The sequence below is a fragment of the Squalius cephalus genome (genome assembly GCF_949319135.1).
Source record: "Squalius cephalus genome assembly, chromosome: 1".
Taxonomy (NCBI): Eukaryota; Metazoa; Chordata; class Actinopteri; order Cypriniformes; family Leuciscidae; genus Squalius; species Squalius cephalus.
In genome coordinates, this window is record NC_137122.1 from 15,920,994 (window position 1) to 15,930,395 (window position 9,402).

Consider the following 9,402-nt stretch of genomic DNA (forward strand, 5'->3'; position numbering starts at 1 on the left):
TTTTATCCAAAGCAACTTACATTGCATTTTAAGGTACACATTTACATTCCAATCAGTTCTTGCTTCCCCTGGGCAGAGTTGTATAGTCCAGGGGTCAGAAAGTAGAAGTCCTGCCATAGTTTATTCCACCCATGAACTCAGTCAGCTGATTTCACTAATTAGTTCTCTCTCCTGTCTGAATTAGCAAATCCAGGTGATTGGAACAAAATACTGAGGAGGACTTTTACTTTCTGAACCTGGACTTTACACCTCTGACTACATGTCAACCAAGAGTAAAGAAATAAACCAGAACTGGACCTTATCTGAGCCACAAAATCTGTGTATATTAAATATGGATTCATCTCAGCCTTAATAAGCCTGTTAACAAGCAGAATCACTGAAGGAAAGAAGAGAACAGAAAAAGAGACGAGCAGAAACACAAGAACTACAGCTGAGTTCAGACACAGTCTTAGATCAAATCAACTGAAGAGAAAAGAAGACATTAAATCTGTGAAGATCTCAGCAGAGGAGGATTAAACAACTCCACAAACAGCATTACCAGCTTCACTTATTACTAACCAGACTGACTTTATTTCTGTCAGACGTCTACAGAAGCTTTTATTGAGAATTAACAGAGGTTTAACTCTAACGTGTTTCATTTGAAGTCACCATAACAGTGATTAGTGTTTCCATTCGTTGGGCTCTTAACTCTGATTATATCTTTTGTCTTTTCTGGCAGTTGTGACAGTGTGTTTGTTAAACACATTTGCAGCAGCAAAAAAACCTAAAGTGAAATGATATCAGGTGATGATGGTTACCTGATGATGGTTTTATAATCATCACGAAGTATCTTGCTTCACTGCCGCTTTTCAAATCTTACAATTGTGTTCCATTATTTTTTTCATATTAAAAACCCTGTGTTACTGCAGAATGAGATCCAGAAATATATTATTTACACATCCATATTATTTTCAAAACACAAAACCCTGTATTATTGAAGCATGAGATACAGCAGTACTATAGGTATCAGTTAGAAGAATTTTATAAACTTGAGCACCAAACGTTTATCTACTATGACAAACATCAACAATCAGCGTATTAATCTCAACAATGGTGACAATCAAAAGTACCTTGCTGCAATGCATGCTGAGTACCAGTATAATACAAAACTCCCAGCATGCATTGCACATTAATAAATTATGCAGCTGAATTGTCCTATTATTTTGTTTAATTCTAAATGTTTGCTTATATTTTTTGCTGTTGTTTTTTTTTTGTGACATTTAGTAGCTTTTTTGTAATGTTCAGAGTTGATCAGTGTATCTGAATATTTTTGATTGTCACCATTATTGAGACACATACGCTGATTGTTGATAAGTGTGTGTGTCACATGATAGGTAAAAAAAATTCTCATGTTTGTTATAATATTTCAACTGATATGTATAATTCTGCTTGATTTCATGCTGCAGTAACACAGGGTTTATGATATTAATATATTAATTGAACAAAACAATTTTATTATACAAATTACATGAGTGATTCAGGCATTATGATTACAAAGCCATCAACAGGTAACCAACATCACCTGCCCAGATTCAATTTTGCTTTCTTTGCTGCTACAAATGTGTTTGACAAACACACAGTCACAGCAGACAAAAGAAACAAAAAACATAATTGTTAACATAAGAGTTAAGAGCCAAACTAATGGAAACACTAATCACTGTTATGGTAACTTCAAATTAAACACATCTCAATAAGGAGTTCTAACAGAAATAAAGTCAGTCTGGTTAGTAATAAGTGAAGCTGGTAATGCTGTTTGTGGAGTTGTTTAATCCTCCTCTGCTGAGATCTTCACAGATTTAATGTCTTCTTTTATCTTCAGTTGATTTCATCTAAGGCTGTGTCTGAAGTCAGTTGTAGTTCTTGTGTTTCTGCTCGTCTCTTTTTCTGTTCTCTTCAGAGGTGTAAAGTCCAGGTTCAGAAAGTAAAAGTCCTGCTCAGAATTTTGTTCCAATCACCTGGATTTGCTAATTAGCAGTTTTTCAGCCAGGAGATAGAAATCAGCTGTCTGAGGTCATGGGTGGAATAAACATATGGCAGGACTTCTACTTTCTGACCCCTGGACTATACAACTCTGCCCCTGGGAATTGAACCCATGACCTTAGCATTGCAAGCGTCAACACTCTACTGTTTGAGCTACAGGAAGATCACGACCCAGACAGCAAACTGACTACGAAACGCATCCGCCGCGGAGGTGAACTCCGGAAGAAGATACTTCGTGATGATTATAAAACCATCATCAGGTAACCATCATCACCTGATATCATTTCACTTTAGGTTTTTTTGCTGCTGCAAATGTGTTTAACAAACACACTGTCACAACTGCCAGAAAAGACAAAAGATATAATCAGAGTTAAGAACCCAACGAATGGAAACACTAATCACTGTTATGGTGACTTCAAATGAAACACGTTAGAGTTAAACCTCTGTTAATTCTCAATAAAAGCTTCTGTAGACGTCTGACAGAAATAAAGTCAGTCTGGTTAGTAATAAGTGAAGCTGGTAATGCTGTTTGTGGAGTTGTTTAATCCTCCTCTGCTGAGATCTTCACAGATTTAATGTCTTCTTTTCTCTTCAGTTGATTTCATCTAAGGCTGTGTCTGAAGTCAGTTGTAGTTCTTGTGCTTCTGCTCGTCTCTTTTTCTGTTCTCTTCTTTCCTTCAGTGATTCTGCTTGTTAACAGGCTTATTAAGGCTGAGATGAATCCATATTTAATATACACAGATTTTGTGGCTCAGATAAGGTCCAGTTCTGGTTTATTTCTTTACTCTTGGCTGACATGTAGTCAGAGGTGTAAAGTCCAGGTTCAGAAAGTAAAAGTCCTCCTCAGTATTTTGTTCCAATCACCTGGATTTGCTAATTCAGACAGGAGAGCGAACTAATTAGTGAAATCAGCTGACTGAGTTCATGGGTGGAATAAACTATGGCAGGACTTCTACTTTCTGACCCCTGGACTATACAACTCTGCCCAGGGGAAGCAAGAACTGATTGGAATGTAAATGTGTACCTTAAAATGCAATGTAAGTTGCTTTGGATAAAAACGTCTGCCAAATGCATAAATGTAAATGTAATTACATAAACATTTTCACTGGCCTAAGAACTTAAGTTGTAAATCAATGTAATTGGTTGAGAATGGTTTCTCTGAGAAACCAGAAAACATACTGTCCATTTAACTCTATTTCAGCTGGCTTTACGTGTGGTGGTTGTCGGGTTCATCATATCATAACACTAAATTATGTTTTTGAGAAAATATAGAGGCCAAAAAGTTAATGTAAAATATAAAGGATAATATACGTATACTAACATCGGCCTTGGCCTTCTTTTTGGCCGAATCTCCTCCTCTTCCTCTTCAGACTGTAGATCTGATGTGTTGCAATTTAGAGCTTTCTTCAAGAGTTGTTGTGCCACAAAGTAGTCATCTAAAAAATAAATAGCCTACATGTTAAACTTCAGTAGACCTTCAAATTAATAGAGTAAAAAAGAACAGAACTATAGACAACAGAACAATATGAGAATGTAATTAAAAGGATTTTCTTCCCATATAACATATTGGCAAAATACTTTGATATTTGCTTACAAAAGCCATTTAGATTATTTAAAAAGAAAATAGCATACCACATGATTTAATAACTCTGGCATCATATTTTTTTCCAGTCAGGTCCAGGTTCCTCAGAATTTTTCACTGCCCCGTTCACTCTCTCATCATTTTTGCCAATAGATAACTCCATCACTGTACCGATTTTGTGGCACCAAACATCCTTAAACAAGAAGGAAGTAACAAACAGCACCAGATAAATTTAACTTCCTGTTTCAAGAACAGGTCAGTACGTCTACCTTGGGTTATTTCACCAAGTGCATGGTGTAATTGCATATGAGCCACTTTTAAATTAAAGAAGCTGGTCCAAAAAATAAAATAAATTCAGATATGGTCAACAAATCGGAATTGGGCATCAAGACCTGCAGTATAAATGTGGCCTTATTGAACTCAGTTGAATCAACAATGAACTGTCAACTTACAGTGAAGTTGCTGAGGAACTTACTGTCTTAAGGTGGAGCTGGAGACAGGTACAGTTTTTCTATTCATTTTATCTAAAAGAAACGTAACAGAAACACAAAATACACATTGCAAATAGTGAGTTGTGGAAAATAACAAAAATTTAAGTGTTTTCAAAAATAATTATACAGCAGGGTTTGACAATAAGGACTGCCTGATGGCAGTGCTGCATCTTCAAGTTGATAATTTGCTAATTTTTAAGTCTTGACAATTTAAATGCTGTAGTGTGGACCAGTGTCAGTATTTGACAACATATCTGGCTAAATCAAGTTGGAACAGTATTAAATCTTACTTTACTCTGATGTCAGGAAAAGATGAAACTCCAAAATAAGACTGGTGGCACTTGAACAAACTGTAAGCTGCAACAGAACACACACACACACACACACACACACACACACAGTATCATATAATATTAATAATTTTTTTGAAACAACATTACATGGGGAGGTGGAACTGTCAAAATGTAAACAAAAATGGACATGTTATACCAGAAATTCAGTGAAAAAAAGTAAGTTAGGTAATGTTAGGCCTAACATGATAATATCTTGCCTGACATTTTAACGTTAACGTTACTGGAGGGGAGAAAATACGCGCTCAGGGTTTGATAAAAATCCGGACAGCTAACGTTAATTAAATCACCTAACCTCCCAGAGAGAAAGAATATACCATCCAAATAGCTTTTTACTCAAAGTTATTAATTATCAAATACATTTTACTCAAATCTACGCTAATGACAATTTGCTAACTTGGTTTGCCACAATCATTTCAGAAATAAAATCATCGGTATGTTGAACGGTATGAACGGTAATGTTACAGGCTAGTAACTGTACAAATAAAGCATATTTTAACCATTCTTACCGTGTTCTGTGCTTGTCGACCTGCCGGTTGTAGCTTTTCCACAGTGCGGAGAATGATTCTGTGACAATGGCGTCATGGCGACAGTTGAAATTAGGCGCGTTTGGTCAGCGGGTCCGCCCAGCGTCTGTAGCGAGTCCGCGAGGTGACAGGCGGGGCAAATGTTAAGGCGCGTCCGAAGTGCGGATCCGTATGTGATCCATTCTGGGTCCGCCGATTAAAAGCGCAGGCGGGGCCGATCCTGGAGGCGGGGCTGATCCTGTTAGCGCAGCGAAAACGAATCTGACAGTCAGGCGGATCTGGCGGCTTGAGGGCGGGTCCGCCACGGACTCCTTTGCTGTGTGGGGACACATCGTCAACTTCATCTTTGCAGTCGACACAGAAAACACTTGTTTATTACTAAACAATTAAAATGTCTCCTTCTAGTGTTGGTTATGTTTTGACATAATCATGCTGTGATCTGAAAAATGAAACTTATTGAGATAGTTTGGCGTAACTTGTTAGCAGCAGCTCTGTGATTCTACAGCATATGATTATTAGTGTTTTTCTTATAATCCAATATATTTATTAAACATTGTTCTGATTAAAACACTTTCAGATGTATTTATTTAGAAACACAGACATCAATAATCAGCCTGTGAATCTCAACAATGGTGACAGTAATAAAGCATGTTGCAGTGGCTGCCACCAATCACAACTCATTAATGTCTCCTATCATGCATTGCGGTATGAATAAATTATGATCTGAATTGTCTATGTAATTTAATTTTCCTAATTGAATATTCTGCTCGTCACCATTGTTGAGATGCAATGTGTGTGCCTAAAAGAAAGATAAAAAAAAAAAAAAAAAACTTTTAAGAAATCCTTTATATCTAAAATTCTGGATATTTATGCAGAATCACAGTTATGCTGTAATCAACAACATAAATCAAAAACATAAAGTTCAAATGATGATTGTCATAACATAACCAACACTATCAGATCATACATTTTCTTTATTCATTTGACAGTTATAAATCAATAACAGCAGACAAACAAAGTCTAAAGTTAATAATATACAGTAAGGGTCAAGAGCCCAACTAAAGCAAACACTGATCACCATAATGGTAACTTACAATTTGAGATTTTCTCCTTCAGTGATTCTGCTTGTTATCATCAGGTGTCTTCAATAATGTTCAATCATCACTAAATTAATCACTTAATTATCTCATTAACTTAAACACTCTTGAGTGTGGACTCATATACACTCCCAGGAGAGTTCATTTAACACTGGAGTTTTTGCTGTGTACACTCTAAAAACTCCTGGGTCAAAATAACCCATAATGGGTTATTTTTGACCCAACTCCTGGGTTAAAAAGGGACCAACTAATTTATGGGTTATTTCAACTCAGAAAATTGGGTTATGCTTTTTGACCCAAATTCTTTGTTAAATACCTGACCCAAATGTTGGGTTTAAAAAAACCCAACATCTGGGTAGAAATAACCCAAAAATTAGTTGATCCTTTTTTAACCCAGGAGTTGGGTCAAAAATAACCTAACTTAACCTCACTATCCCAGTATGCCTTATTTCAGAAAATAAAACTTTGTTTTACATTATATTACACACTTCAAGCACTTTTACATTTTTATTGCTTTAAATTAAAATCTATATGAAAAAACACACACTTGGACATGTTTATTTTCCTATTTATTTTAGGTCACACTGTAATAACAATATTAGAAATAAAAAAAATAAAAATAAACAACAATTCTCAGAAGAGCCTCAGGAATTTAAGCCTGGGGCCAACTTTGGGGACAAGATTTTTGATAGTGTCCTCATCAAAGAGAAGAAATGCCTCCTCATCTATGTCTTCATCTGAAAGACAGAAAACAAGACAACATCAGTATTGTTAATAAGTTGAGACAATTGTGAACCACTCACCAGACACTCTTTCATTATCAAGCTAACAAATAATCACTTTTAAGGGAATGCAGTGACTTTTTTTTTTTTTTTTTTACGTGGCCCAAATTGCTAGTTAACTAATGTGGTTATTTTGCAGCATTAATGTTACCCATTTTGTGTGAATGACATCTTTTCTTTCATTAAAAAGTGTAATGACATTAATGCAAAGGTGAATATCTTGCCCATTCTTATGCATAACAGCTTAAAGACAAGGCACAACAAAATCTTGCACTGACACATTTAAGTCTTATTAAAAAAAATGTAGGTATAGAGAGATGATGATATAAGGGCAATAAGAGTAAAATGCTCACCTCTAAAATTCTCTGTCAGCTCAGACAGCTGCCACTCAGTTAGCTTATCAGCGACAAAACTGTCCATTCAAGATGACCTGGAGAAAACATAGCAATATAGAGGTTAGGTTAGCAACAATTTGAAGACTTGACCCGCTTCTTTAACTCTCACTACTTCAGCCAGTAGAGCACTGTATAATATGATAAGCACGGCGCTGCTGGAAAACATAACTCAACTATTGTGTTGCCTCGTCGCTCTGTAGCCGCGGCTATGGGGTTTGCACACCGGACGAGAAGCGCCGCGTCGCGTCTCTAGGACAACTCGAGGTATCGCTCACCGGACGTGCAGTCTCTCAAGGGGCTCACACACCGGACGCGAAGCGCAGTGCCACGTCTTTAAAATTCGAACACATTATTCTCTATGAGTGTACACACACCGGCGGCGCCATCCGGCGTCTGTCCGCGACACCCATAGATATATACATATATAGTGTATATATCTATGCGCGACACCCAGCAACGGCTCAGGACCGTGTTCAAAATCGCGTCCGGTGTGTGATAACGTTACCTCGAGTTGTCCTAGATGTTGTCGTGATAGCCACGGCTACATGCCAACCACAGAATTACCACGGCTAACGCTAGTCTCAACGTATTTCTTTTAGCAAATGGTGATAAACTAGCAACAGGGACATGGACACAGAAAAGTTTACATTACATCAACACTGAAAATACTCTCTTACCTTGAATATAGATGAAGTTGCACCGATGAAGCACAGGCCAAAACGGATCGAGCACGAAAGCAACGGTTATTTCAAACGACTGTTGTGAGAAAATTCCAAAACAACTGCGGGCGGGCGGGCGAGAGAGAGAGAGAGAAAGCCAACCCTATAACCCAGAACATGGGTTACTCTTTGAAAAATAACCCAGAAACCCAAACAACCCATGAATTGGGTCAAAATATTAGCCCTATAACCCAGAAAATGGTTACTCTCTGAAAAAATAACCCATCATTTTAACCCAACACAAATAACCCAGAAAATGGGTTGAAGAAATAACCCAGGAGTTTTTAGAGTGTAGTAAATGCCGCTCCATCTGAAAGCAGGTGATGGTGATTTACTACTAATCAAGGAACCGGCTTTACTGACGAGAGGCGCATATCAATGTCATGCGATATATCGCCCAGCCCTAATAGACATATGACAGAAATAAAGTCAGTCTGGTTAGTAATAAGTGAGGCTGGTAATTCTGTTTGTGGAGTTGTTTAATCCTCCTCTGCTGAGATCTTCACAGATTTAATGTATTTTATCTTCATCTGATTTAATTTAAGGCTGTGGCTGAAGTCAGTTGTAGTTCTACTGTTTCTCTTTCCTTCAGTGATTCTGCTTGTTAACAACAACAGGTGTTCATCACTAATGCTCAATCATCACTCAATTGATCACTTAATTGTCTCATTAACTTTAACTCTGCTTCAGTGTTACTTTAACACCATGTAGAGTGGGACCATATGTGCTCTGAGCAGTGTTAATTTAACACTGGGGAATTTACTGTGTAAACACACACAAATGTTGTAAAACGCGCGCATGACATGGTGTTCTAAAAACACTGCGCTCAAGTTAAAATCATTTCTACTTTTAAAAAAACTCTCGAGACCTTGTGTTTTTCCCCCATTTCACTGCCCATCTCACGTTTTTCTAAGCAAAAACGCATTCTGTATGTATGCTCGTGATTCTTTAGCTCCGCCCACACGGCACGCCTCCAGCTGCTCGATTTTGTCCGGAAAGACTCGGTACAGCCTATCTTTCTTTTATGAATATAACAAAACTAAATACTTTTTGGAGATATGAAAGATGCAATACTACTCTATAGGTACTCAAGATTAACATGAGATTGACTGAAACTGAGTGTTTCACCCCCCCTTTAAAACCCAATTTATTGGGTAAAACTTAGTACAAAAATCCACTTTAAACACCCGTACAGACCTCCTTCCTAATAACAACAAAACCGTCCAGTTCTTAGTGGACGTCCCATCTAAACATCATTTGAGTGCAGATCTGCTGGACTTGTCTGTCTCTAAAAACATGATCGATCAGAGGTCATTGATGTCTAATCTCTCCAATAATGTTCTCAGAAAATGAAAGTAGCAATAATGGATCTTAACAATAATATTGTTTTAAATCTGAAATGAAAGTAGAAATGATTGAGAGTGTTTGTTCTGCAACAGC

The 9,402-nt window shown here is 37.2% G+C and overlaps 1 long non-coding RNA gene across 1 annotated transcript; it reads right to left on the bottom strand.

The window, feature by feature from the left end:
* Nucleotides 1–6,720: 6,720 nt before the first annotated feature.
* LOC307167349 lies at nucleotides 6,721–7,995 on the bottom strand. The gene is made up of 3 exons (XR_013822758.1): nucleotides 7,921–7,995; nucleotides 7,202–7,278; nucleotides 6,721–6,803 (listed from the first exon to the last, which is right to left on the bottom strand). It is a non-coding gene; the product is annotated as an uncharacterized lncRNA (long non-coding RNA).
* Nucleotides 7,996–9,402: the final 1,407 nt, after the last annotated feature.